The sequence below is a fragment of the Triturus cristatus genome, chromosome 10, assembly GCF_964204655.1.
Source record: "Triturus cristatus chromosome 10, aTriCri1.1, whole genome shotgun sequence".
In the NCBI taxonomy this organism is placed as follows: domain Eukaryota; kingdom Metazoa; phylum Chordata; class Amphibia; order Caudata; family Salamandridae; genus Triturus; species Triturus cristatus.
In genome coordinates, this window is record NC_140593.1 from 642,493,625 (window position 1) to 642,521,365 (window position 27,741).

The following is a 27,741-nucleotide window of genomic DNA, read 5'->3' on the forward strand; positions in this document are numbered from 1 at the left end:
CAAAATTGATTTATCCAAACTCCAATTTCAGTGAACTATCAGGGTACTAGCACGAGACAATCACAAAGTAAATTTCTCAGCTGGTAGGATTTAAGAGTTAGATTTTGATTCCATAGGCAGAGTGACTGTTGCTGCATGGGGACAGTGACTATGGAGAGACCGAATAAAAAGTATAGTAATATCTGAGCTGAAGGCAGGTGCTACGACGAGATACTGAATGAGGACAAGCCTTTGCAGACGCAGATTCCAAAACATGCCCCACAGTGCCCCCATCAGCCACATATGAGGCAAGAATATATTTTGTCCATCATAGTGGACTAAAGTATCTGTAATCACCATTTCCGTGTTGATTGTAATCTCAAAAATGTGCACGACCTAGTCCTGGTCCTGAGGAGAACCCTCTAGATAAGAGGGGTTCCGAAACGCGTTGACTTGATCCAGCTAGTCACAACCTACACCTGATTCATAGTCATAGTCAAATCCTTTATTCGATCAATTAAAAAATGATCATAAAAGCACAAGATAAAAAATATGTTTACAGTATCGTTATCAATTTAGACCATAAAATAGTTACTATTTCATCCGCAGTTAAAATTGAAAAAAAACCAATCAAGACTTTTCCATATAATAAAACCAATCATTACCCTATCAGTCCCCATATGATATAAAAATAATTAACAAGTGGCCAACCCGGGAGTTAATGGTATCCCCTTCTTTCTTTTTTTCTTACAGGCCCATAAGAACGTAGCTACCGAAAAACATACCAAGGGGTCAGATAGCATTTTAAGTAAATATAATGCCACCCGGCATTGATTAAAATTTGCTTTCCTTAATATTGGTTTTAGATAGTCATTCCTTTCCTTCTCAAATAGGCTGCAGATTAAAACTAGGTGCAATTCAGTTTGTTTTCACAGTTTGTCACATAGGCACAAAATTAGATGATTATAGGTTTTATCCAGGTAGCCTAACATAAGTGGAATCATGTGCAATCAAAACCTCAATAGTATAAATCTATGTTGTACATTGGTGACATCTGCTAGATAGAAAAATCCTCTCTCTGTCAGTAGGGAATTTGAGCGAGAGGTTACAACTGCGTGCTTCTCTTTATGATGTTCCCTTCTCTCATAATCCACCATCCTCAGAAACATACTTTTAACCTTTTGCTTTGAAACCTTTCTGCACGAAGATGGATCTTTAAATAATTGAGAAAGGCCAATTTCATTCAAAGGTATTTCTACATAACCCCGCCATCCGGACATCCTGCTGTTATCCATGGTCAAACAATTCTTTATTATTGTTTGCGTCAGAGGCACTGTATCCATTCGCCAGATTGAGTGCCATAGGAGGATGGGGGCCATTTGTATTGTATCTGCAATGTAAGGGAGGCCCAATTCCAAATGTAAAATATAGTTAGAGGCAGAGATGGGCAGGCCCACTAAAGATTTAAAAAACGTGTTTTCAATAGTTTGAAGTGTACCCATATCTATAGAACCCCACACTCCAGCCCCATATATTACCGCTGCCTTAACTTTAGCCTGATAGATGTTTCCTATAGGTAAGAGAGGTCTAGCACCCAATTTTTTAGCGAATGATTTTACCGCAAAAAGGATTCTTTCCATTACACCCTTTCTTCCTTCCACTAACCTTGACCATGATAAGTCCTTGTCAAACAAAGCCCCCAGATAGGGGAAGGAGTCAACCACCTCTATTCTCTCCTTATCCACATGTAGATAGGGACTTCTATCTCTTTTTCTTGCTCCCACTATGACTGTAAAGGACTTAGTGTGAGTTACCCTCAGGTTTATTGAGTCCATAAAGGATACATACGAGGATGTCAGGTGTTGAAGACCACGCCCCGTCCTGGCGATCAACACCGCATCATCCACATACGCCAAAATAGGTAGGAGTTGCGAAATAAATATAGGGACGTCTCTTTTAGTCTTGGTGGGATCATTTTCTACTCCATTTGTGTAAATGGAGAAGAGAAATGGGGCGAGGACGCATCCCTGCCTTACTCCTCTGGCGATTTTGAATAAACGTGTGCAATCCCCATTTTTAGTGTATCGGACTGAAGCCGTGGCATTGGAATACATCTAATAAAATGTAATATGACTGGGTCAACCCCCATTTCCCCCATTATGGTCCATAGCTTTTCATGGACCACACAGTCGAACGCTGCCGACAGGTCCATGAAAGCCATGTATATTTTCCCCTGCTTCATTTCAGTGTATTTTTCTTTTATAAGTGCCAAGTTCAAGCACTGCACCACGGTGCTCCTTCCCTGCTTGAACCCATATTGGGCCTGGATTAAGATGTTATTGTCCTTGGCCGAGTCCTCTAGCTTAGAGAGGAGGAGCCGGCCCTGAGTTTTGCTGTCGTATCCAGCAGGGAAATTGGCCTATAATTTTTTGGGTTGGCCCTGTCCCCTTTTTTTATAAATTGGGACGATAACACCTGCCGACCAAGATGGTTGAGATCCTACTCGGACTATACTATTCATAACATTCGTTAATAAGGTTGCCCATAGTTCCGGTGTTCCTTGAAAAAAGTCTATTGGGACACCGTTCGGTCCTGGGGATTTACCTGAGCTGCACAACATCAAGCTTTTCTTTACTTCCCTAAATGAGAAGGAAAGAGGAGCCTGATGGTTTGTTTCCATATTAATGGGTGGTGATCGGGGAGTTATACTTGAGGCAAAGATGTTCTCAAAATGGGCTAACCATACTTCCTCATCTACGTTGTTATCGAACGTGGGATCTGAGGGATTTTAAAAATGCGGTGCATTAACTATCCTCCAGAAATCACGGCTATTACCCATTTTAGCTACTGTGTCAAGATCCTCCCAAATTTCCTATTTTATAGCCTTCTCTCTGTTTCTCCTATCAAGCTTATATGTAGCCCTCAATCCCCTAATTTGGTCTGGGATTCTGGGTCTATTTGTCAAGGCGTGCATCAAGGCCCTCCTTCCTTTTGTACAAGGGGAATCAAACCAGCCCCTTTCGGGCCCCTTGTTTGTTTCTTTTGTACATGTAAGAGCCAGTTTTACCTTCTCTAGGAGATCACAGAAGGCCATCACAGTTTCTCCTGCTTCAGCCTCTGGATCTAGGCAAATTGCTATCTTTCTCAGTGTAGTTGATATAATTTCTACAGTCAGTTTAGGTTTATCAGCATGAGACCATTTTAGTTGTATTCCTTTTCTTCTTGCCTCTATTGGGGTATCAACATTTTGAATGTACAGGGCTTCCCCTATAGATACTTTTATCCGAAGTGATAAATAGCATGGTCACAAAAAATTGTAAATTGTTTTGTCAACCTACTCGCTCTAAAGCTAATAGGGGTAGTAACTAACATATAGTCAATAGTTGACTCTAGGTCATTTCTTTGGAAGGTTCCTGCCATGTTACCTGATGAAAGTTCTAAATCACCGGTAATTACCATGTTTCGGGATGTTAGCATCTTGTTTAAAAAGTTGCCATATTCATTGTGTGCAAAGTGATTTATAATGTTTCCCCCCCAAATCCTCAAAGCCGCATATAGGGGCTACATTATATTTGCAGGGAAATGTACTGAAGTCTCCCAGCCAAACAATATTAGGAGCATCGTTCCTACCATTGCCTGTGGAGTGTTCCAAAGCCTTATCAACCTCACCAACAATAGCGTGTCTGTTTGGACCAAGCTTGTTGTTATAGGTATTAATTAAGAGCCATCTGCCTTCTTGATGTATCTCCAGTGTAAGAATATGGAAGTTTACATTTGGGGATTAAAATGTCATTACCTTCCCTGGGAAATTATTCGGGATCAAAGTCAAAATGCCCTCCTTAGCCGTTCCTGAAGGTGAAGGTTTAGCTGGGGTTTGATACGAGCAATACCCATTTACATAAATTTGGTCAGTAGACCATGTCTCCTGAAAACATGCGATGTCGTGACCTTGCTTGTTTCACCCAATTTTCATCGCTTAGTTTTTGGGAAATGCCAGCCACGTTCCACGAGGCTATCTCGAGGACCGTTTTGGTAACCCCCCTTTGCGGCTCAGGTGAATATAGGCTCATTTCAGTAGGACAAGCCAAATTAGCCGGATTCTCGCCGTTAGCTTGGGAGTTTTGCGGGGGTGGGTGCAGTCAGTCACACTCTTCCAGGTCAGTCAGCGGGGCACATCGATTTTCAAGGGTTAAGCCTTGCACCATAAAAGAACCCTCTGGGGTCTTTCAAGACTGATTCTCCCTCTGAGATTGATTGCTCCTTTGTGATAACAGAGAAAATGGTTTAAAAAAAAATAACCTAGCGGTAGCACAACAATTTTAGAATTCTCTAGGGAGACGTTACCTAGGTACTCTAAAATATATCTGACTATGAATTCATTATTAGAATTTAAAACCACACAGTCTCCCATTGTTTATTTTCTTGCCGGACCTACCCACGCTGCCCTTCTGGCCATAATCAGCTGACTTGAGAGGTTCCCGGCTCTCCCCCCCCAATCAGTTTTTCTGCCAGCCAATGTAGTGCTTTGGACATTAGTTGAATTGTAGATTCCGGTTGACCCTCGGTCATCGATGGTGTATTCCCTAGCACCAATACCAGGGGTGCGGCTGCCGGGGGGAGCAGTAAGGTCTGTGTTCGAGTCAATAGTGGGCTGACATTTGGCCTTTCCTCTCTTGGCCAGGCGCCTTTCCTCCTCGAAAGGTGGAAACTATGTTAGTGGGTTAGGTGGTTTATTATACCATCCGCACCACTTGTCTGTTGCCGATGTGATTGACTATTACTGGCTTTGCTAGAAGCAGGTCTCGTATACGATTTCGAGATCCGGGGTGGGGCATTGCTGATGTTAATGGATGAGGGCTCAGTGTTTGGACTAATCCCAATCTCGTCTGTGGTATTTGAATTATTTTGGGATTGAGTCTCTTGTTCCGACCTTCCTCTTGCACTTAGTCAATTCAATTCAATTCAAATGATCTTCATTCGGATTTAGTACATCCATAAAAGTACATACAGATTAAAAAACATAAAAACATATATAAAATCATATATAAAAATTTTAAGAACAAGATTTCCAATTGGGTTTGAGCAGCATATATAACGTAAAGTGCACAGTACATAATAAGGATATACATAGTCTTTTTAAGAACAAGATTTCCAATTGGGTTTGAGCAGCATATGTAACGTAAAGTGCATAGTACATAATAAGGATATACATGGTCTATTAGTATATGTAGTTGTAGATTCCACTTTATCCACTTCCATAATAATCATACAGATCCAAACACACATATAATTGATTCTATATACAATTTATATTAGAATGGTAAGGTGTAATGTACATTCAGTGGCCATTATGTGTGTTCCATGCTTGCCCTAGATCTTACACAGGCTTTTATAAAACAATTTACAGTATGTATAACCTCGTCTGTTGGCAACATTTGTAGGAATCTCAATGCCAGATTAAAGTCCCTTAAGTTATATTTACGGAAAATCGGCATTAAATATTGACGGGTATACAACTTGTAATGGCCACAGAAGAAAAAGTAGTGCAACAAACTTTGTTTTCCACCCTCTGCACAAAGGCAATCCAGTTTTTCTAAACTTTTATTATAGCCAAGAGGGAAGCTTAGTAAATTGACAATGCTTCCTTCCCGGAACCTAAATAAAAGGCTCCGGTTCCATCTTCCAATTGGGATTGACAGGTATCTACAGGGCTTGTTTAGATTATCATTGTCTGGATCAGTTAGTGGCAGATATTTGATAACAACAGGTTTTACCAATTCGGATCTCCTTCGTTCCTCCTTATACAAATCAAACAGTGCCCGTTTTACACCATTCTTGTGAGCGGGGGCAATGGTATTAGGGGAGCTGAACAACAAACCATGTCCCACACTCAACAGGCTATTGTTAACTGCATTTAACCAAGGTATAAGGTGAGATCTTTCATGTAATAAACAATCAGATATTATACTGCGTGTTAAGGATGCAGCTGGATTGGACCATATTTTTATCCAAAAAAGCGCGGGCCTTGACCTAATAAAGTCGGCAATATATGGCAGCCTAAGTTCATTATGACAAATAAATGTGGGCGCACAGGGAACTCCTCCCAGTACCCTTCTACAAAATCTATTTTCCTCCAACTGGAGAGACGTGCTGTTACAATAACCCCACACTTCCGCTCCATATGTCCCAGTTGGTTGGCATTGGGTACGATAAATTTTGAGCAGGGGGGAAATGACATCAGCCAGTTTGGGTTGTCGGAGAGATAAAATTGAATTGATCGATTTACCAATTTCATTTCTCGCATAGGCAGCATGTGGCTGCCATGATCCTGTATTAGAGAATAGTAACCCTAGATAAGGGAAGGTGCTGGTGCATTTTAATATATTGTCCCCTGATTTAATCGAAGTAATGTTATACTTTTTGGGTCCACAGTTCATAATGAAAGATTTTTTAAAATTGGTACTTAAGCCCAAGTCGGACATAAAAGCAACAAACCCAGTGATTAAAGTGCGTAAAGCATTCGGGGTACGCCCCATTAGTACTGCGTCATCCGCATAAAGTAGGGTAGAAATGGGGGAACCATTTATAATTGGTACATCCTTAGTGTTCTTGCTCAAGGAGCAGCTCAACCCGTTAATATATAAAATAAAAAGCAGTGGGGCGAGTACGCAGCCCTGTCTAACTCCTCTGCTAATAAAAATATCATCAGATAATTCACCATCGTTATTAATACGTACTCTACCCTTTAGATCCCTATGTAAATAAGAAAGAAAATATACCAGTGAGTCATCCAAACCATAATCAAGCAAAAGTGACCACAACCTAGAACGATTAACAAAATCAAATGCGGAACTCAGATCCATAAAACCTAAATAAAGCGGGGACTTTTTAACAATAGTATATTTGGCCATAATCAAATTCAAATTAAGGCATTGTTCGACAGTACCCACATGGCTTCTGAATCCCAATTGACTACAGTGTAAAACATTATTATCCTCAGCCCAATTTCTTATCCTTTTAAAAATTACCCTTCCAAGTACTTTTAGAGTATTATCGATCAGTGAAATCGGGCGGTAGCAGGCAGGATCCGACCTGTCACCTTTTTTGAATATCGGTACGATGACACTGTTCGACCAGGAAGCGGGGATTGAGCTGTCAGCCAAATTATTAAATAAGTTACATAATAAGGGGGCCCAAAAATTGATTTCAGATTTAATCTGGTCGATAGAGAGACCATCCGGGCCAGGTGCTTTATTACTAGTGCTCTCAAATATAGCATCCTCGACCTCGGATATTGAAAAGTTCAATCGGTCAACGGTGTTGGATAGGGGGACAATGTCTGGGGAAGTGGGTAATATAGCATAAATTTTAGAAAAGTGCTCTACCCACACCTCGCCAGTTATATTGCAATTGATTGGTTTGATGTTAGAACCAAAAGATCTGAGGGACTTGACTTCTCTCCAGAAACCTGTCGTGTCTTTTAATGAGGCGGAGCGCGTGAGAGATTCCCAGTGATTAATCACTAGGGCCTCAGATCTAATACGTAACACAGATTTGTATTTTGATCTTAATTCTCTCACAAGTTGAGCGTCCCTAGGGTTGGTTTTTAAGGCCGCCCTCAGGTCCCTATTGGCCTTAGAGCAGGAGGAGTCAAACCAGCGAGGGCCGTGATCTATATTAGGCCTAGCTGGTTTTGAAGATTCTCTTTTAATAGCCCCACAAAGATTACCAAAAGCAGTGACCACATCGTCGCCTAAGCTAATGTGCGACAGACAGGTCTCTACAACCGTGGGGTATTTTTTAATTACTCTGGCTAAAATGTCTTTATTGTCCACCCCTTTCCATATTAATCTTAATCTATCAGTAGATAAAACCAGATTTGGTGCCCCCAACTCTGCTCTCGGTGCAACCTTCGTGGTCTGTGGATTATCTAAGTATATTCTAAGCGGGTAGTGATCACTATATGCGGAGCAGATGACTTCTGCTTTTAAAACTATGTCACACAATGTGGGACAGATAAATATATAATCTATCGTAGAAGCACAGCCCTGGCCTATATATGTAGGTGTTAATATGTTATTTGCACTAGAACCAGCAATTTCCATTGCGTTTACTAAATCACGGGAGGCTAGGTGGTTTTTCAACTCTTCACCGTTTCTACATAGAGGACTATTGCGGTACATATGAGCATTAAAATCCCCTCCGATGCAAATGCCATCAAAGAGCCCATACTTCTGCCCCTCCATAATTTCATCAATAAAATTAAACAATGACAGAAAATTGTCATTGGGACGAGTAACAAAATCATTATTATAAAAGTTAATTATGCATAATTTCATCCTGTTAATGTACTTCATAGCCATAAAACATTTACCCGGAGTAGGGATCAATTTGGTTTGTACCCCGGATCTTATTTTAGTCCAGATAGATAAACCCCCACTGGGGCGTCCCATAGGTGAAGTAGAAGCCTTTAAATTATAACAACAAAAACCCTCCATTGTAGGTGTAGTTGTACACCAAGTCTCTTGTAGCATCAGTATGTCACAGTTATTTTTAACCCATTCTAACCATTCTTTGATTTTCATTTTAGTATTAAGTCCCGCTATGTTCCAACTTACAAAAGATAGTTCGGAATCCTGGGGCAATAGTCTTTGGTTCGTGGGTTTTTCTCTCTCTACAGTCCAAGGCAAGGGTTGTAGGACTTCCAGAGTTTCAGTGATTGATGCCAATGATAATTCGACTGGATTAGTCGATAAGGGTCAGTCTAACATATCCAAATCTGACAAAGGTGCGAATCTGTTAAACATATTAAATGGGAACGAAGTTGACTGGAATTGCAAAGGGGGTGACTGGAAATGCATTGATGGTGGTTGAAATTGCATTAAGGGTGGCCGTGATTGCATTGTGGGTTGTCTGTAAAAGTAACTCAAAGGTAACATAGTTACAACCGTAGAAATGGCAGAGCAGTTACCATTCCTGTTGAGTAAAAGTCTTACAGTACCAGGGTTTTTGAAATTGAGGACGATACAGTCACCTTCCTTATCTTTAATTAAGGGGCCGACCCAAGACACCCTACGAGCCGATAAAATCTCTCTTGAGATATCGAATCCGACACCTTTGTGCTTAGTTAGCCAGTCTATACATTTGTTTTGCAGTTGCACCCATGATTCCCCCTGTTCCTCCCTCAACGGTGGTACTCCTGCGAGGACTATAACAAAGGGACAAGCATCCGGTGGCAAATGTAAGGCAGGCCCTTGATGTTTAAAAGGCTTGCTTGTTCCTGCTTGCCCAGTACCTTTATTATTAACAGCAGTTGGTCTTGTAGCTGTTATAGATTGGATGGAACCGTTTTTGTGGTTACTGGCATTTTTGTTAATACTAACGGAAGGGGCAGTTTGTCTAGGTGCAGGCGTTGGGGTAGATTTGGGAGGTAAATTAGATTTTATCATGTTCTTCCCTCCATTAGCAGATCGGGGTTGAATTGTAGGTAGTACAGTAGAGTGGGCTGATATTCCAGGGTTACTCATGCCACCGCCCGATAAAGTGGGGACTTCCTGTTTCTTTAGTGACAGAGAGTTGCTTACAGATTCAAGTTGTTTTACAAGACGGTCAGCTCTGATATGATCCAAGATGACAGACCCCTTTCTTTTTGCTTCTTCGTTTTTAACCAGGTTATCTAATCTATCAAGACTTTTAAAAACATTATTAAACTGATTGATCATTTGCTTCTCTAGACGATTAAAAATAGTATCCACTATAGTTTCTATAAGGTTCCCGTTCTGTTTCGACAGATGATAATTATCTCCCATTAGTGTTGTTTGGGTCCATATAGTGTTAGAGGTCCCACTTGAGTCAGTAGTGGTTGCAGTAGGAATATCATCATCCGCGACCACAGGGTCTTTATCCACAGCATGAGCAATTTGTGCCCCAGTAAATTTTTGTTTGTTCCACAGGCTCTGAGGCGTAGGCTGATTCTTGCTAGATGGAAGTTGTTTCCTTTTATTGGCACTGGGTTTGGTAATGCCCCTTTTACGTTTTTCCCCTCCCTGTTTATTGCTGGTGTCCGTAGATCCCAAGGTAATAATATCATCCTGGGAGGCAATTGTAATAGTGGGAACAATTTCAGACAACAGGGATACGGGTGATGTTAGTACCAATACCGGTTTTGTAATTACAACAGCTGGTGATAATGGAATCCCAGGGCTATTTGGCAATGATGTCGGCTGAATAATATTGTTAGAGCAGCTCATAGACATTCTTCTTTCAGTGTCAGCTATTTCACTTGATACCAAGTTCAGTGCATTTTCAAGTAGGGACTCAAATGTAGCAGGGGGGAACAGGAAATCCTCCTGTGTGATACCAGTATAAACAAACTCCATGATAGGAGACAATTTAAACTCACCCCGGACAAGATAAAAATGTTAGAGAGGTGGCCCGCCCGACCACTGCAGACCACTGACGGCCACAGACGGTCCCGCCCTTGTCCCGGGCTTAGCCCGGCTTCGCCCGCGCGCGTCCCGCGTCGCGGGGGTAGTCCGAGAATATATGCGCCTCCAGGCGCTGGCGGTGATGGTGTTGGCGGGCTTCCGCCGTGGAGGAGCTTGGGGATTGTAGTTGCTTTCTCCCCTCTGCGCACTGCGGCCGCTCGAGGGATAGACCGTTGCGGCGGCGGCAGGGAGGAGTCACGTTCCCTCGGTTCCCCCGGTTCTCTGGTGCTGGGCTAGTCAGGTAGGCACCCTGGATATACTGCTGGAGCTTACACAGACACCGTGACTCGTTAAACTCGTTTCAATAAGAATCAAATCCCAATGCTTGGAACATGTGTCATCCGGTGCTGCCTCCAATGTAGGTCAGGACCTTGTTCAGTTTCAATGTTTATTTCGCCTCCTGCTGGGACATCTGTCTCCGGGCAGTGACACTGGATCTCTTCCGGGGATCCAGCAGGAGGAGGGTCACTGAAAGATATCCACTGAAGACCACTGAAGACCACTGAAGACCACACAATAACATCCAGGTTCCCCCCAGAAAGCTAGTGCCAGAAAGCTTGCACTTAGTCCAATCCCCACAGGCCCTACATTCAGTGGGAGCGACAATGTCCCTAGTGTGTGTTCATTTGTTATCATCTGTGCTTCTAGGGTCACTAGCTTCCCTTCCATCCGGTTCAATGTTGCAATTATAGGGTTCAGCATCGTGGCTACTAAGGTCTCCAGTCTCTGCCACATGTCCTCATTGGTCAAGGGGCTGACAGATAATATGGGGGTTTCCGAGGTACGTTCTCCTTCTTGCATATCTTGTACAGATTCCTCCTCATCACAGTTCCTTCTTACTTTGGCTTGTCTGGGCGCCTTTGCCGGTTTTTGATTCTGTGCACCTCCCCCTCTTTTTCTCTTTCCTGAGTTTTCCGAGTTAGGTCCCCTGACCTTTTTTGCCCTGGTGGATATTCCTGTCTTTGTTTTTGTTAATGTCAATGCCAATTGGTTGGACAATGCTCCCCTTTCTCTTTCTGACTCCTCCGTCTGAGTTTGCAGTGAAGGTTGTTTTAGGATAGGCAAAGCCGTTTCACCCGTCAGAGCGGAGCTTGTTTGGGGGGCAGGTTCCAGAGATAAGCGACGTTCCGTCATCTCAATATCGTGTGCTAAGACGGACATTGCTCTGGTTAGAAATGAGTCAAGAGTTCCCACAATTCCCTCTCCCAGACGATCAATTTGACCCTTGCGCTTACTCATCGTATAGGAAACGAATACTATACAATTAAACTGACTTAAACTTAGACCAAATGATAACAAATAGCGGTGACAGCAACAATGAATGTAACCAGTACCTTATATAGAATCGCCGATTTCAGAGGGTGGGTCCAGACCAGCCTTCTCTGGGCTCCGACGGGCGTGGATGGGCCTGCCCTTGGCCTGGGCTTTGGCTTTGCCCGAGCGCGTCCTGCGCCGCGGGTCTGCGATCGCGCTTTATGCACGGCCTGAGGCCCAGGGGCGGCTGGGAGATGGAGTCCTCTCCTGTCCGTGTCTCTCCCAGTCAGCGTTGTGGTCCTTGGGGTCTTTAGCAGATTCAAAAAGAATATTATAGTGTTCAAAACATGGCATTTGGCCTGTTGTAACTGTATTATATGACTAGTTGGCGTTGGTAGGCTGCAGCTGTGAGAATTGTGAATAATCTGTGCCGCCATCGTTGTTTGTTGTACAAATTAAAGGACTAGTTTTTGTCTTGTATTTCCATGTGCTGTTTCTACAATAATTGTTTTGTAATTGTCTAATGTGGTGTTGCCATTCACGTTATTCATGTTGTGTTCAATTGTTTCATTAATTCCTTATTCATTTTTTCACTGTTGCTCTTGGTTTTGACATGATTTTGATGTTACAGGAGTATATAAAAAAGTAATTGAATCATAATGTGTAATAAAAACACCAAACCACCTTAGTTGTTAAAGTGGTTTTGTTAAAAGTGGTATTGTTTTGAGTGTTACACCCAAATATTGTATTGTAGATAATTATCAATTGAGGCCAATTTTGGGTGTGTTTTACGGGCACAACCCCTTCTTTCGCTTTATAAAATGACGAGACATGGCACCGACGGGCACATGAAGGATGAGGTCACAGCCCTCCCCCCGGGGGTCACCTAATTGCTACCAGATGCACTCAATGCCCAAACAGGTAGACAGCTTCTAACTTCGCTAGACACCTCACATTACATTCCTGACCCTGTATCAGGATCCATCAGGAGCCCAATCCAGAAGGGGGTGGGCCGGGCCCTAGTACTCATCCTGATCCATTTATGTGAAACAAGAATCTATGTGATGGCTTAACTGACTGCCTTGTCGCTGCCAAAGTTACTGTTCTGTTTCGTGTTTTTTGTTAACGGATTAATCCATTGAAAAATGTACTGTATAATCGGTAAGGTGATGCATACTCCATGATGTTCCACATGGTCGATGTCGCGGCCTACCTCTGAGGCAGTTATAGATGCAAACTATATGCTGATATGAGAAGAATGCCTTTATAGCCACTCTAGACAGACCCCCGAGGATATTGCGGAAGAGATTTGAAAATTTTGCGCACAAAAATTGACATTTTACAGCAGAAAAAGTGATATTTTGCAGCATTATTGCAGCACTTTATTTTGCTTGTAATCATTCCTTTTCAGTCTTAAATCAATCGAAACTGTTTTAGCAGAGTATTCCACTTTCAACTAGGCATATTTAAAGTGTCTGGGAATATTTGTTTGCTGTGCTAAGTCCCCGAGTCCTGTAATGGCTGGCAGCAACATTTTTCTCATGTTGCTGGCAGCCAATCAGAGCACTTGCGGCACTCTAGCTTCCCCAGGAGTGAGATGGCCCATGGGAAATAAAGATCCCGGGGCCAATCAGAACCCTCTACTTTTAAATTGGTGCGACTGCGAGAGTCTAAGACACTCTGCAAGCCTAAAAGCACCCCTGCTGGGTCCCAAAACAATAAGAGAGAGGATGTGTTGGTGCACAATGCTGTTCCCTGCTTTCTGTTTACTCTCGCCCCTGAACAGGGCACCGGCACCTCTACCCTGACCAGTGGCATCACCCCTTCCACTCTCCCGCCACTGGCCCTGCTTACAAGCCTACAAAAACGGTTTGCTGTAATTCAATTCTCTACTGGTTGCTCATGCACTATATAACTGCGTAGTAAACAACAAGTTCTACATGTGATTATACTGACTGAATTCCCCCCTCACCCCCACCTTCCACCGTTGCCCTCTTCCAGGACACAAGTCCTAAAAAACAAAAGTGGGGGGACTAAAAATGTTAGGTAGTTTGCAAGTGACATCATGGCACAAGCCACCATAGCACATAAAGCACATGACGACGTGCATTGTATATAAGATCACAGGAAGTGACCTCTCTGGAAGTGACATCAGATATTAAGACCTCACACATACGTTTATCAGGTATATCATGAGTACATTTAAGTGCATTATGAGATTTAACCAATTAGATTTTGTTTGGGCTTGTGCCAGAAAAAGTGGTGCAATCCTGATGCAAAATCTTGGCCTCAACTAATAACATTTTTTTTAAAAACCTTGCCACAAAGAAATTGGCAACAAGGAGAAGCATGGCAGTAGATCTCTTCTGCTTAGTTGGTTGCAGAGTCTGCATTTTAAAATATTTTATGGGTTTAAGGCATCTGCTGCATGGGTGCCCAGTAAATCTCAGGGAATATTAATAATGGTAAAATACCTCTGGGGGTTGTCTAGCCCCAAATTTGCATCAAAGTAGTATAGAAGTTTAATGTGTCTCCTTCAAAGCACATCACTTAACATGCAGATGAGAGATTTTTATTTTATGTAGCTAAGTAAGTTACTGCTATGAACACATAGATCCTTTTGTTAATTTCAGTTCATAAATTGTAATCCTTCTAAAATAGCACAGTGAGCTATGAAGGACATGTGACCCCTCCACCTTATAACCCTCACCGACTCATGTAACACATCTTGTACATTAATTTACACTCTTACATGATTTATTGTCAATGTATAATGTGTATTTCATGTAATGCACTCTGACACCCTGCATTGGGATGAGTAGTGCTATAAAAGAAATAAAATAGTACTATTTATATTGTTATTTTTTAAAGTACTTGGCCAGACCAAAACATCTGTCATTCTTACAGTGCATGCACTTGCTTACATAAAGGTACTGAGCAAAGTCAAACGAATGTCTCTCTTAAGTACCTGTAAAGAGATAACAAGCTGTGTGCTTTTGTTTCTCCTCCGGTGTATTTGCATTTAAGTTAAGGGTGGTTCCAGGCCATGTTCTGTCAGGATACTCGATCAAAAGGAGCTGCCTGATGACTTGGCCTTTATCTTTGGCACATCTGGAGGTGACAATAAAGAAAGCCTCCCTTGCTGCCTGCATGTTGTTGCTGAGGACGTAATGCAGTAATTGCTGTACACCCGTGGAGTGTAAAAGAGATTTTTGCCTGTTCTGAAAGTTAACACACACTTGGCCAGCACCTCCTCCTCAACATAACCTGCAGGTGGTCCGATCTCCATTGTTACTTTCTCAGCTTTTCTTGCAGGAGACAGGACTGCTGCCGCTTTCTGCCGCCCAAGCCCTAATTAGACATGATTTAGTGCCTTTTTACAAAAGTGCAGATTTTGCGATTATTTTGTAAATCGCGAAATTCTGGAGGGTCTGTTTAATGCCATCTACCCTATAGTTCCTCCAAACTCCTTACTGCCCAGGAGAGTATTAGGGGGAAAAAGGGGGGTAAACCCTCCTAGTAATCCCCACGGACAGAGCTGCCCCTGTAGCACGGTATATTCAATCGATGTTCTCCCATCAAAGAAGACTTTGCAGTTGCACATTGGTGAATGTTCCCCCACTTAAGTAGGTACAATAGAAAGTTTCAGCGAGATTAAAAGCAAAGTCGTTCATTGGTTTTCAAGCCAATTAGATATTGCAAATGGTCCGCTTTACAATGAGATCATCATGGTGTGTACGGTTGGCTGGGTGCATTCTACTAACAATCAAGGCTCCGGCCATTGTATTGTGGTTAATTTTAGGAATCCCCGGTGGGCAGAACAGATCCTGCTTACCACAAGGGGTGTCTTCCTAATTAATAAGGACTGATATTGTAATGTGCCTGCTAGGATTTTTCTATCCTCCTTGTAGACCTACTAGAAATCAGGGCGCACATGAGGGTATCTTACAGACAGTAGGGCGCTCATTAACACCCAAGGTTGTTGTCAACAATGATGCCCCGCTTAGAAATTGATTTGCCACCTTATCTACATTAGAACAGCAGGATTGACTTCAGGCCACCAATGATACTAAAGTGGAGGTTTCGAGAGGGGTAGAGGTCCTCGCAGGGATTCATAATTAAGTTAGGATAATATGTTGGAATGTGGCCAGGGTTAGTTCCATTTTTGATGACAAATATGAAATCATTATGCTAAAATCATCAGGAATTATTTGTCTTCAAGAGACCTGGGATGTTATGGGGACTGTATTTTTGGATGGTTATGCTCACTTCCATGCTCAAGGTATACCTTCGATACATGGTAGAGCAAGGGGGAGCGACTGGTGTCTTTTGAAAGTTTAAGCTCAGTGTGTGACATAGAGTTAGTTTCTTCTCACTTGGCAAACACCCTGGCTGTCTTTCTAACATTTTCTCTCAATACCAGCATCTTAATAATTAATGTTTACAATTCTCCCTCTTCAGGTGAATACTGAAGACCGATCTAAAAAGATGTCTGGATGACTTTTTATGTTTTGGCCTCCTATTCCTTCGAATTTGTTAGTAGGGAATTTTAACATACACCCCGGTTTTATTTGTGGTCCCGGTAAGAAGCAAGACATCCATGAGGAGTATGAGAAGGTTCATTATACTCACTCCCGTTCAGGGGATAAATTTAATCACTTTTTATCAGAGTTTCAAGAGGAATTAATTCCCAAACTTAAAACATGCCACAGGGCGTGTTTGCACACATGTCACCTCAAGCCCTGCCCCCTCCCTTCACCACTGTGGAAACGTGCCCCGTGGCGCGTTTTAAGTTGGGGGATTAACTCCCCTTGAATCCTGAGGGTCCCTGGGGTGCAACTAGCCCACCATGTACCTCTATAAAGCGCCACAGAGCTGCGTTGCAGAGAGGTGTAAAAAGGGGCATGGCCTCAGAACACCTCTCTGCAACGCAGCTCCCTGGCGCATACTGGAGGTTCCTGGTGGGCCCCCAGGGACCCCCAGTATTCAAGGGGAATTAGTTGCCCATCTCCAAACATGCCAGGGGCCCGTTTGTAGAGTGCTGCAGGAAGGGGGCGGGGCCTCCGGAATGATGCCGGTCTTTTTTTTGCTTTTTTTTATAAAGAAGGGGGGCTGTGTGGCCCCCCTTCTTTTCCTAATTTATTAGCTCTGGGGACCCCATCCCCCAGGGCCTGTTCCCTATTTTTTTTTTTTGTAAATAGATTTGGAAGGGGAGGCCATAATCGGCCCCGGGGACCCCATACCCGGGGCATGGCCTTTTTTTTATGTAATTTAATTGGAGGGGGGCTGCGTGGCCCCCTCCTCTGGCCATTTATGGCTCCGGGGACCCCATCCCCCGGGGCCGCCCTTTCTTTTTTTAAATTTATTTATTTATAATTGGGGAGGGGGGCTGCATGGCCCCCCCTCCCGGGCCACTAATAGCCCCGGGGACCCCATCCCCCGGGGCTGGCCCTCTCCGTTGGGGACCCTGGGGGGGTCCCCAATTCCCCCACGGTCCCGCTGGCTCCCCGCCTCCTGCAGGATCCGGCATTGCTTTTCCACACAGGGAGCTGCTAAGATGCAGCTCCCCATGTGGAAAAGCAATCTGCTTTGGTATTTGGAAGCTTCCAAATACCAAAGCAGAGTTTGCTATGGCAGGGCGAGAGGCACGAGGCTCCCGCCCTGCCATAGCAAACTACAGTGTCCCGGGGGTGGGCACCCCGGGACACTGCAGGAGGCGGCCCTGGGAGGTGGCAGTCCCCAGGGCCATGACAGGGCTCCAGGAGGTGGGCCGTGGGGCCCCCTCCCGCCTTTTTCAAAGCCCCAGGGGGGTGGTGGTCCCCGGGGCTTGAGGGGGGTTTCAAGCCCCCCACACAGGTTTTTTTTTAAAGAAAAACAAGCCCCGGGGGTGGCGGTCCCCAGGGCTGCTGGGGGGCCGTGAGCCCCCACAAATATTTTAGATAAGCCCTGGGGCTGGCAGTCTCCAGGGCTTGGGGGGGCTTTTGAGCCCCCCACATATTTCATTTACCTCATAAGCCCCGGGGGGGTGGTGGTGCCCGGGGCTGGGGAGGCTGTGAGCCCCCCCTGCACATATGTTTAAATAGTCCCAGGGTGGCAGTCCCCAGGGCTGGGGGGCCCCTTTGGGCCCCCATCACAATACAAAGATTGCCCCCGGGATTTGGCCCACCCGGGGGCTAATTATTAACGAAGCGCGGGTTTTTTTTTCGCGCCTGGATCTTTGCCGATTCAAAAAAAAATAAAAAACTATTTGGAGTACTGGGGGTCCTTGTTGGACCCCCTAGGCAGGAATAGGGAGTCAGGGTGTTTCTACCCTGCCCCCTTTTCGTTTTTTGCGCATTGGTTTCACTGATTTCTTGTGCCTCGTTTCTACCGAGGCACAAGATGGCTGCCAACACTTCCTGGTTTGGAGTGTTGACAGCCAATTAGCAGAAAGCTCGTGATCGGGAGGGGGCGCGGATCCTGCACGGCCATAGATATCGAAACTTTTTTAATTTCAATTTTCTCAGCAACTGCTGACCGGATTTGCACCATTTAACAAAAAGGGTTCTTTCTGAACCAAGAACTACCTCTTTGCCAAATTTGGGGTAATTCCGTTCAGCAGTTCGGGCTGTAGCCGTGTCTAAAGTTTCCTATGGAAAATTGCATTGGGAAAACACGTTTTGGGACCCCCCTTTTTTCTCGGCCCCTGCTTGCCGAGTCACCCCGAAACTTTAAGGATAGGAGCGGAGCGGACCGGAGCCGGCAAAAATTTAGAAAATTTTGCGAAGATTTGTCAACCAGCGCCAAAGTTATTGGGAATAGAATGTTGTGGATTTCCTATGGAAAATAGGTCCTAACTATAACTACCTACTGGCGACCGCCAGTAGGTAATATATATATATATATTTATATATATATATTACCTACTGCGGTCGCCAGTAGGTAGTTATAGTTAGGACCTATTTTCCATAGGAAATTCGTAACATTCTATTCTCAATAACTTTGGCGCCGGTTGACGAATCTTCGCAAAACTTTCAAAACTTATGTCCTGCTCTGGTCCGCTCCTATCCTGAAAGTCTCGGGGTGATTCGTGAAGTGGGGGCCAAGAAAAAAGGGGGTCCCAAAACGTGTTTTCCCCATGCAATTTTCCATAGGAACCTTTAGTCGCAGGTACAGCCCGAACTGCTGAATGGAATTACACCAAATTTTGCAAAAAGGTAGCCCTTGGTTCAGAGTCGTGCCTTTTGGTTAAATGGTGTAAATCCGTTCAGTAGTTCCTGAGAAAATCAAAAGTAAAATCACATATATATCTGGGCGGTCCCTAACCACACATCTCATTGTGAGATCTGATTGGCTGTCAGCACTTCATCCAAGAAGTGTTGGCAGCCATCTTGGGACCAATATACATGATAGCACCTCATTAAAAAGCACTGTAGTTAATAGAAGGTTTCAAGACTTTAGTTACATTATAAATCATTTGTTGATGGTACCATGCTCGTTTTAGGAATTGTGGTGTGTTCTAAGGTGATTTTACCATGTGAAAAAGCCTTCTGCTGGATATCATAAATCATGTTTAACAGAAAACTATTTTCTCATGCTTTTCCCTCATAGGTTTGGAAGGTGATCTATAAGCTAATCTGAGAGCATATTTTCTGTAAATTCACATTATCTTTCTCTGTGAGAATGAAGTCTGACATTCTCAGTAAAACATGTACATCCAACAAGGGCAGAGACTGTCAGTTGATTCCTTTGTGTTCTACTGCAGCTTCCCAGAGTGTTCTAAAGAACAACTAGAGCGCTAACAGTCCTACTTATGACAAACGTATTGCACACCTGAATCCATCTTGATTGGAATAAAATGGTAACACTTAAAACATTTAATTTGCAAAGGAACAAAATGAGGGGGTTCATTTTGCCATAGAAATTATGATTAGTGCTGCAGAAAGAAACATTAGGGCACATTTTGACTTCTCAAATCCTCTTCTATTTCATTAAAAAATTCTGACATGCAGACTGAAACATGTACTTTGAATACCAGCAGAAGTCTTCCCTGGTGAGCAGTAGCTTTACTACAGTGATCTAATGAGTACCTAGAGTGCTAACATTCAAAATGTATGGCAAATGTGTGACACATCTGAATGCCTTCTTGATGGAACCAAAGTAAAAAACTGAAAGTATTTCCTACTGAGGAGACTGCAGTAAATGAGGAAATTAGGAAACTTCATAACAAATAAGTCTCCCAAGATGGCCACCAGAGACAAAAGAGCCCAAATGTAGCACAAATATCACCCAGATGTAGCCCAAGTATAGCCCAGTGACAGAATGTCCCAGAGTGTTCTAAAGAACAACTAGAGCGCTTACAGTCTAAATTATGACAAAAGTATGGCACACCTGAAGCCATCTTGATTGGAATAAAGTGGTAACACCTAAAACATTTAATTTGCAAAGGAACAAAATGAGGGGGTTCATTTTGCCATAGAAATTTTGATTAGTGCTGCAGAAAGAAAAATTAGGGCGCATTTTGAGTGACTTCTCAAATCCTCTTGTATTTCATTAAATAATTCTGACATGCAGACTGAAACATACACTTTTAATACCAACAGCAGACTTCCGTGGTGAGCAGTAGCTTTACTACAGTGATCTAATGAGCAACTAGAGTGCTAACATTCAGAATTTATGGCAAATGTGTGACATATCTGAATACCTTCTTGATGCAATCAAAGTAAAAAACTGAAAGCATTTCCTACTGAGGAGACTGCAGTAAATGAGGAACTTAGGAAACTTCATAACAAATAAATCTCCCAAGATGGCCACCAGAGACAAAAGAGCCCAAATTTAGCACAAATATCACCCAGATGTAGCCCACATGTAGCCCAATGACAGAAGTGTGCAAAACACTTTATATTTTTTGTATTGCTGCAGTTTTATATAGTGCAGACTTGTCAGGTATTGGAGTGCATTACGTGAGCATTGGTTACATCACACAAGAACAAATTCATTTTGGTTGTAGACATGGGGAGATTAAGTGATTTGACGAGAATCACAGAATGTCGAACTGAAGCAGAAACTCCAACCTGGTTCCCCAGTTGCAAAGTCTGCAGCTCTGGAAGTAACACCACATCCTCTCCCCTAAGTGCAACATTTAATCAAGTGATCAACTGGATAAAAACATAAAGATAACAAATAATTTAAAAGTGCTTTGTCGCTATTTGAAAACTCAGAAAATATGTCCTTATTTTAGTCTTGTAGAGCACTAACCATAATTTTGATGCCAATAAGACCCTCTCATATATGTAATTTCTAAAGGAAATCCTCTAGGTATTACAGTTTTGATTACATCAAGATGACATCAGGCGTTCCACACTTTTGTAATAAATATAGAATGTTAGCAATCTAGTTGCTCATTAGGATACTGTTGAGAGGCAGAGGCCAGGGGCATGGACTCTGAATATTGAAGGCAGGTAGGAGGGTGCAGAGGCAACAATGGGTAGGCAGGAAGGGCAGCACAACAGACTATGGAGGGCAGTGGAAAGGGGGGCAGGGGCAACAAACCAACAATGCAGGACTGGCAAGAGAGGCTATGGCAATATAATAGACCATTGTGGGCAGAAGAAGAAGGCAGTGGTAGTACAACCATACATGCTAACAGACCCGATTCAGCCAGGAAACGTCCAATGTTTTTAAGCTCAAATGGGCTTTATTTGATCTGTCTCCTGTCTACAATCTCCTCTTTTTCAATTTAACTCAAAGGGGAAAATCAATACCCCAGTTTTTTTTTCAAAATCTCCCTCTTATCAAGTTGAAAATGTTCGCAAGTATGGTACATTGGATCATGGAAGGCAGGAGGAATTGGGGTAGGGACATGGACTCGGATAACAGAGGACAGGAGGGACATGGAGAGGTGCACCAAACTGACCCTACAGGGCAGGCATCAGGGTTTGCATCAGCACAATACACCACACAGGGCATGCGGGACGGGAGTGCAGCACAACAATCCATAGAAAGCAATAGGGAGGGGACAGGACCATGCACATGGACAACAGAGTACAGAGGAGAAAGAGGCAATAGTAGCTAGCTGACCATAAAGGACAGACAGGAGAGAAACCTCCCTACACTACCCAAACACCACTGCACTACCATAAACCCTAAATCTACCCCAGCACGACCCCCTACACTACACAAACACCACTGCACTACCCTAAACCCTAAAACACTACCCGCAGCACTACCCCTACATGACACAAACACCATTGCACTACCCTAAACCTTACATCTACCCTCAGCACGACCCCTTATACTACCCAAACACCACTGCACTACCCTAAACCCTAAAACACAACCCCCGGCATGACCCCCTACACTACCCAAACACCACTGCGCTACCCTAAACCCTAAAACACTACCCCCGGCATGACCCCCTACACTACCCAAACACCACTGCGCTACCCTAAACACTAAAATACTACACCAGGCATGACCCCCTACACTACACAAACACCGCTGCGCTACCCTAAAACACTACCCCAGGCAGACCCCCTACACTACCCAAACACCACTACGCTACCCTAAACCCTAAAACACTACCCCCGGCATGACTCCCTAGACTACCCAAACACCACTGCGCTACCCTAAACCCTAAAACCCTACCCCCCGCAAGACCCCCTACACTAGCCAAACACCACTGCGCTACCCTAAACCCTAAAACACTACCTCCAGCACGACCCCCTACACTACCCAAACACCACTGCGCTACCCTAAACCCTAAAACACTACCCTCAGCACGACCCCCTACACAACCCAAACACCACTGCGCTACCCTAAAACAATACACCTAGCACGACTCCCTACGCTACCCAAACACCACTGTGCTACCCTAAACCCTAAAACACTACCCCAGCACAACCCCCTACACTACCCAAACACCACTGCCCTACCCTAAGCCCTAAACACTACCCCAGCACGACCCCCTACACTACCCAAACACCTCTGCACTACCCTAAACCCTAAAACACTACCCCAGCACGACCTCCTACAGTACCCAAACACCACTGCACTACCCTAAACCCTACATCTACCCCCATCACGACCCCTACACTACTCAAACACCACTGCACTACCCTAAACCTTAAAACACAACCCCCTAAACTACACAAACACCACTGCACTACCATAAACCCTAAAACACTAATCCAGCATGACCCCCTACACTGCACAAACACCTCTGTACTACCCTAAACCCACTACCCCAGCACGAACCCGCAAACACTACACAAACACCACTGCACTACCATAAACCCTAAATCTACCCCCAGCATGACCCCCTATACTACCCAAACACCACTGCACTACCCTAAACCCTAAATCTACCCCCAGCACGACCCCCTACACTACCCAAACACCACTGCACTACACTAAGCCCTAAAACACTACCCCCTACACTACACAAACACCACTGCACTACCCTAAACCGTAAAACACTACCCCCAGCATGACCCCCTATACTACACAAACACCACTGCACTACCCTAAGACCTAAATCTACCCCTAGCACAACCCCCTACACTACCCAAACACCACTGCACTACCCTATTCCTACAACACTACCCCAGCACGACCCCCTACACTACACAAACACCACTGTACTACACTAAACTCTAAATCTACCCCACAGCACAACCCCCTACTCTACACAAACACCACTGCACTACCCTAAACCCTAAATCTACCTCAGCACAACCCCCTAAACCCTAAAACACTACCCCCAGTACGACCCCTACACTACCCAAACACCACTGCACTACCCTAAAACACAACCCCCAGCACTACCCTCTACACTACAGAAACACCACTGCACTACCCTAAACCCTAAAATACTACCCCCTACCCTACCCAAACACCACTGTGCTACCCTAAACCCTAAAACACTAACCCTGGCATGACCCCCTACACTACTCAAACACCACTGCGCTACCCTAAACCCTAAAACACTACACCAGGCACGACCCCCTACACTACACAAACACCACTGCGCTACCCTAAACCCTAAAACACTACCCCCAGCATGACCCGCTACACTACCCAAACACCACTGCGCTACCCTAAACCCTACATCTACCCCCATCACGACCCCTACACTACTCAAACACCACTGCACTACCCTAAACCTTAAAACACAACCCCCTAAACTACACAAACACCACTGCACTACCATAAACCCTAAAACACTAATCCAGCATGACCCCCTACACTGCACAAACACCTCTGTACTACCCTAAACCCTAAAACACTACCCCAGCACGAACCCGCAAACACTACACAAACACCACTGCACTACCATAAACCCTAAATCTACCCCCAGCATGACCCCCTTTTCTATCCAAACACCACTGCACTACCCTAAACCCTAAATCTACCCCCAGCACGACCCCCTACACTACACAAACACCACTGCGCTACCCTAAACCCTAAAACACTACCCCCAGCATGACCCGCTACACTACCCAAACACCACTGCGCTACCCTAAACCCTAAAGCACTACCCTCAGCACGATCCCCTATACTACCCAAACACCACTGCGCTACCCTAAACCCTAAAACACTACACCCAGCACGACTCCCTACGCTACCCAAACACCACTGCACTACCCTAAACCCTAAAACACTAATCCAGCATGACCCCCTACACTACACAAACACCTCTGTACTACCCTAAACCCTAAAACACTACCCCAGCACGAACCCGCAAACACTACACAAACACCACTGCACTACCCTCAACCCTAGATCTACCCCCAGCATGACCCCCTATACTACCCAAACACCACTGCACTACCCTAAACCCTAAATCTACCCCCAGCACGACCCCCTACACTACCCAAACACCACTGCACTACACTAAGCCCTAAAACACTACCCCCTACACTACACAAACACCACTGCACTACCCTAAACCGTAAAACACTACCCCCAGCATGACCCCCTATACTACACAAACACCACTGCACTACCCTAAGAACCTACATCTACCCCTAGCACAACCCCCTACACTACCCAAACACCACTGCACTACCCTATTCCTAAAACACTACCCCAGCACGACCCCCTACACTACACAAACACCACTGTACTACCCTAAACCCTAAATCTACCCCACAGCACGACCCCCTACTCTACACAAACACTACTGCACTACCCTAAACCCTAAATCTACCCCAGCACAACCCCCTAAACCCTAAAACACTACCCCCAGTACGACTCCTACACTACCCAAACGCCACTGCACTACCCTAAAACACAACCCCCAGCACTACCCTCTACACTACATAAACACCACTGCACTACCCTAAACCCTAAAATACTACCCCCTACACTACCCAAACACCACTGCACTACCCTAAACCCTAAAACACTACCCCCTACACTACATAAACACCACTGCACTACCCTAAACCCTAAAATACTACCCCCAGCATGACCCCTACACTACCCAAATACCACTGTGCTACCCTGAACTCTAAAACACTACCCCCAGCACGACCCCTACACTACCCAAACACCACTGCGCTACCCTAAACCCTAAAACACTACCCCCAGCACGACCCCCTACACTACACAAATACCCCTGCACTACCGTAAACCATAAAACACTACCCCCAGCACGACCCCCTACACTACACAAATACCCCTGCACTACCGTAAACCATAAAACACTACCCCAGCACGACCCCCTACATGATGAGGAATTTATGCAGTGCCTCGTTTCGTATCCTCCTTTACAAAGATGTCTGTTTGCACGGTTTCGCTTTTAGCATAGTTTGTTTCCATGCCTCTAGACTGAGGAAAAGTATTTCACTAGAGCTATGTCACATAATTGAGCCCTCCATTCAGACCTATGAAAGTGCCTCAGTCCTTTTTCAAAGGTTTGTCATGGATATTTCTGCAGGCAGTTTGTGCAAATGTAGACATTATTCAGAGCATGCTAAGCAGTAGCACAGTTGAACTCTGATTGATCGCTTGCCACTTAAACAGTAAGGCAGGTGTAAAAAGGGGCGTGGCCTCGGACCACCTCTCTACAACGCAGCTCTGTGGCGCTTACTAGAGGTACCTGGTTGGCTAGTTGGCCGTCAGGGACCCTCAGGATTCAAGGGGACTTAATCCTCAAACCTACAACGCACCGGGGGCGCGTTTGCACAGTGGTGCAGGGAGGGGGCGGGGCCTGATAAAAACAAGTGTGCAAACGCGCCCCCTAGCTTGTTGTAAATTGGGGGATTTAGTCCCCTTGAATCCTGAGGGTCCCTGGGGGCCAACTAACCCACCAGGTACCTCCAGTAAGCGCCACAGAGCTGCGTTGCAGAGAGGTGTAAAAAGGGGCGTGGCCTCGGAACACCTCTGCAACACAGCTCTGTGGCGCTTACTGGAGGTACCTGGTGGGCTAGTTGGCCCGCAGGGACCCTCAGGACTCAAAAGGACTTAATCCCCCAATTTACAACACGCCAGGGGGTGCGTTTACACATGTTATAGTTTGAAACTAGCATTTATAAAACCTTTGAAATTCACTGAAAAAACCATAGGTTTCAGGGACATTACAGTTAGAAATTAGCATTTAAAAAACCTTTGAAATTCACTGAAAAAACCATAGGTTTCAGACACGTTATAGTTAGGAATTAGCATTTAAAAAACCTTAGAAATTTACTGAAAAAACCATAGGTTTCAGGAACGTTATAGTTAGCTGGACATTTCACTCGTACAAAACCATAGAAATTCCTCCATTATAGTTAGTTCTGCTAACGATAACTCGCGCACCCGCAATGCACTGCTGATGATGTCACATATTACATCATTCATGACATGGTCAGTGACATCACTGATGACATCACTGATGAGATCTCAAATGACATCCCTCATCCCTCCTCTTGTACTGCAATAATAAATACAAAATGCTGGTTGATAAAGATCAATTTTGTCCTGGCCAAGAAGCCGACATCGTGACAATTCATTCAGGCACTTAGCTGTAATTGTAATTGGATCAACTTTCTATAAATAAGCATCAACTTTGATCAACCCATCCGACCTCGGTAATCTGATCACATACGTGTAATCATACACGGAGTGTGCGTCCTTATGCTGCACACTCTTTAGGGCTTATAAAATATGACGATTTCAGCAATGCGGCTTTATTGGTGGCAGGACAAAATTAACTTATAAAGTTTAATGTTGAATTAACTACATTTCCCGGAATGCACTACAATGAATAGTAGCATGTTTATGTATAAAAACCGAAAATTGACAAAGGACTTATTTGTTAACACTACCGTGATCAAGAACAAGTGTTCGAAACGCGTAGGGGATTTTCATCAAAATAAACATCTTTAAAGCCAAAGGGAGTGCCGCGTTATCATCTTTGCAGATAATTTTTAGCGAGACATAGTCCTGGTCTCGCCGCAGGCACCAACTGTTAAGGTGCTCTTCTCATACGGGACTGTGTGCGTTTGAATATATATATATATATATATATATATATATACACATGTCACAACATGTTTTGTTTCCATAAATTGTGCTTTAATAAAAATGTTTAGGCATAATGAAAAAAACTTTCTATATTTCTCTTTTGCCTGAATGCCAGAAAACTTTAAACTAATCGAACGGACATGTAACATTTCTGTTCTAATGGATATGTCAACGAATTTATAGTCATTAATTTTGATGCATACTATTCACATTGAAATTATTTCAATTTGTGTGTTATTTTTCAATAACACTGCTGTGTAGTTTATATATAACCTATACAGGATCTTCGCATTTGGCTAACATAATCTGCGGGATTGGTGGCAGACTGATTCTGTGCACCCCCACCGGATACGTTAGCCTATCTGTATCAGCTAGCTCACAGTGCCTCTATAATCTCCTCTTACCAAGAAGAGAATAGATTCTAGCAACCTCAACTCTGATCCCTCAGTATCGTAGAAGCAATATACTACCTTTCGCTCAGACACTTGTGCTCACTTAGTTTGTCTCAGAGATACACAGAATAAGCATACAG

The 27,741-nt window shown here is 44.1% G+C and overlaps 1 protein-coding gene across 2 annotated transcripts in view; it reads left to right on the forward strand.

Moving 5' to 3' along the window:
* The window catches only part of PDIA2 (protein disulfide isomerase family A member 2), a 709,180-nt gene that overhangs the window by 504,453 nt on the left and 176,986 nt on the right, over window positions 1-27,741 (forward strand). The gene's annotated exons all lie outside the window — the stretch shown is intronic.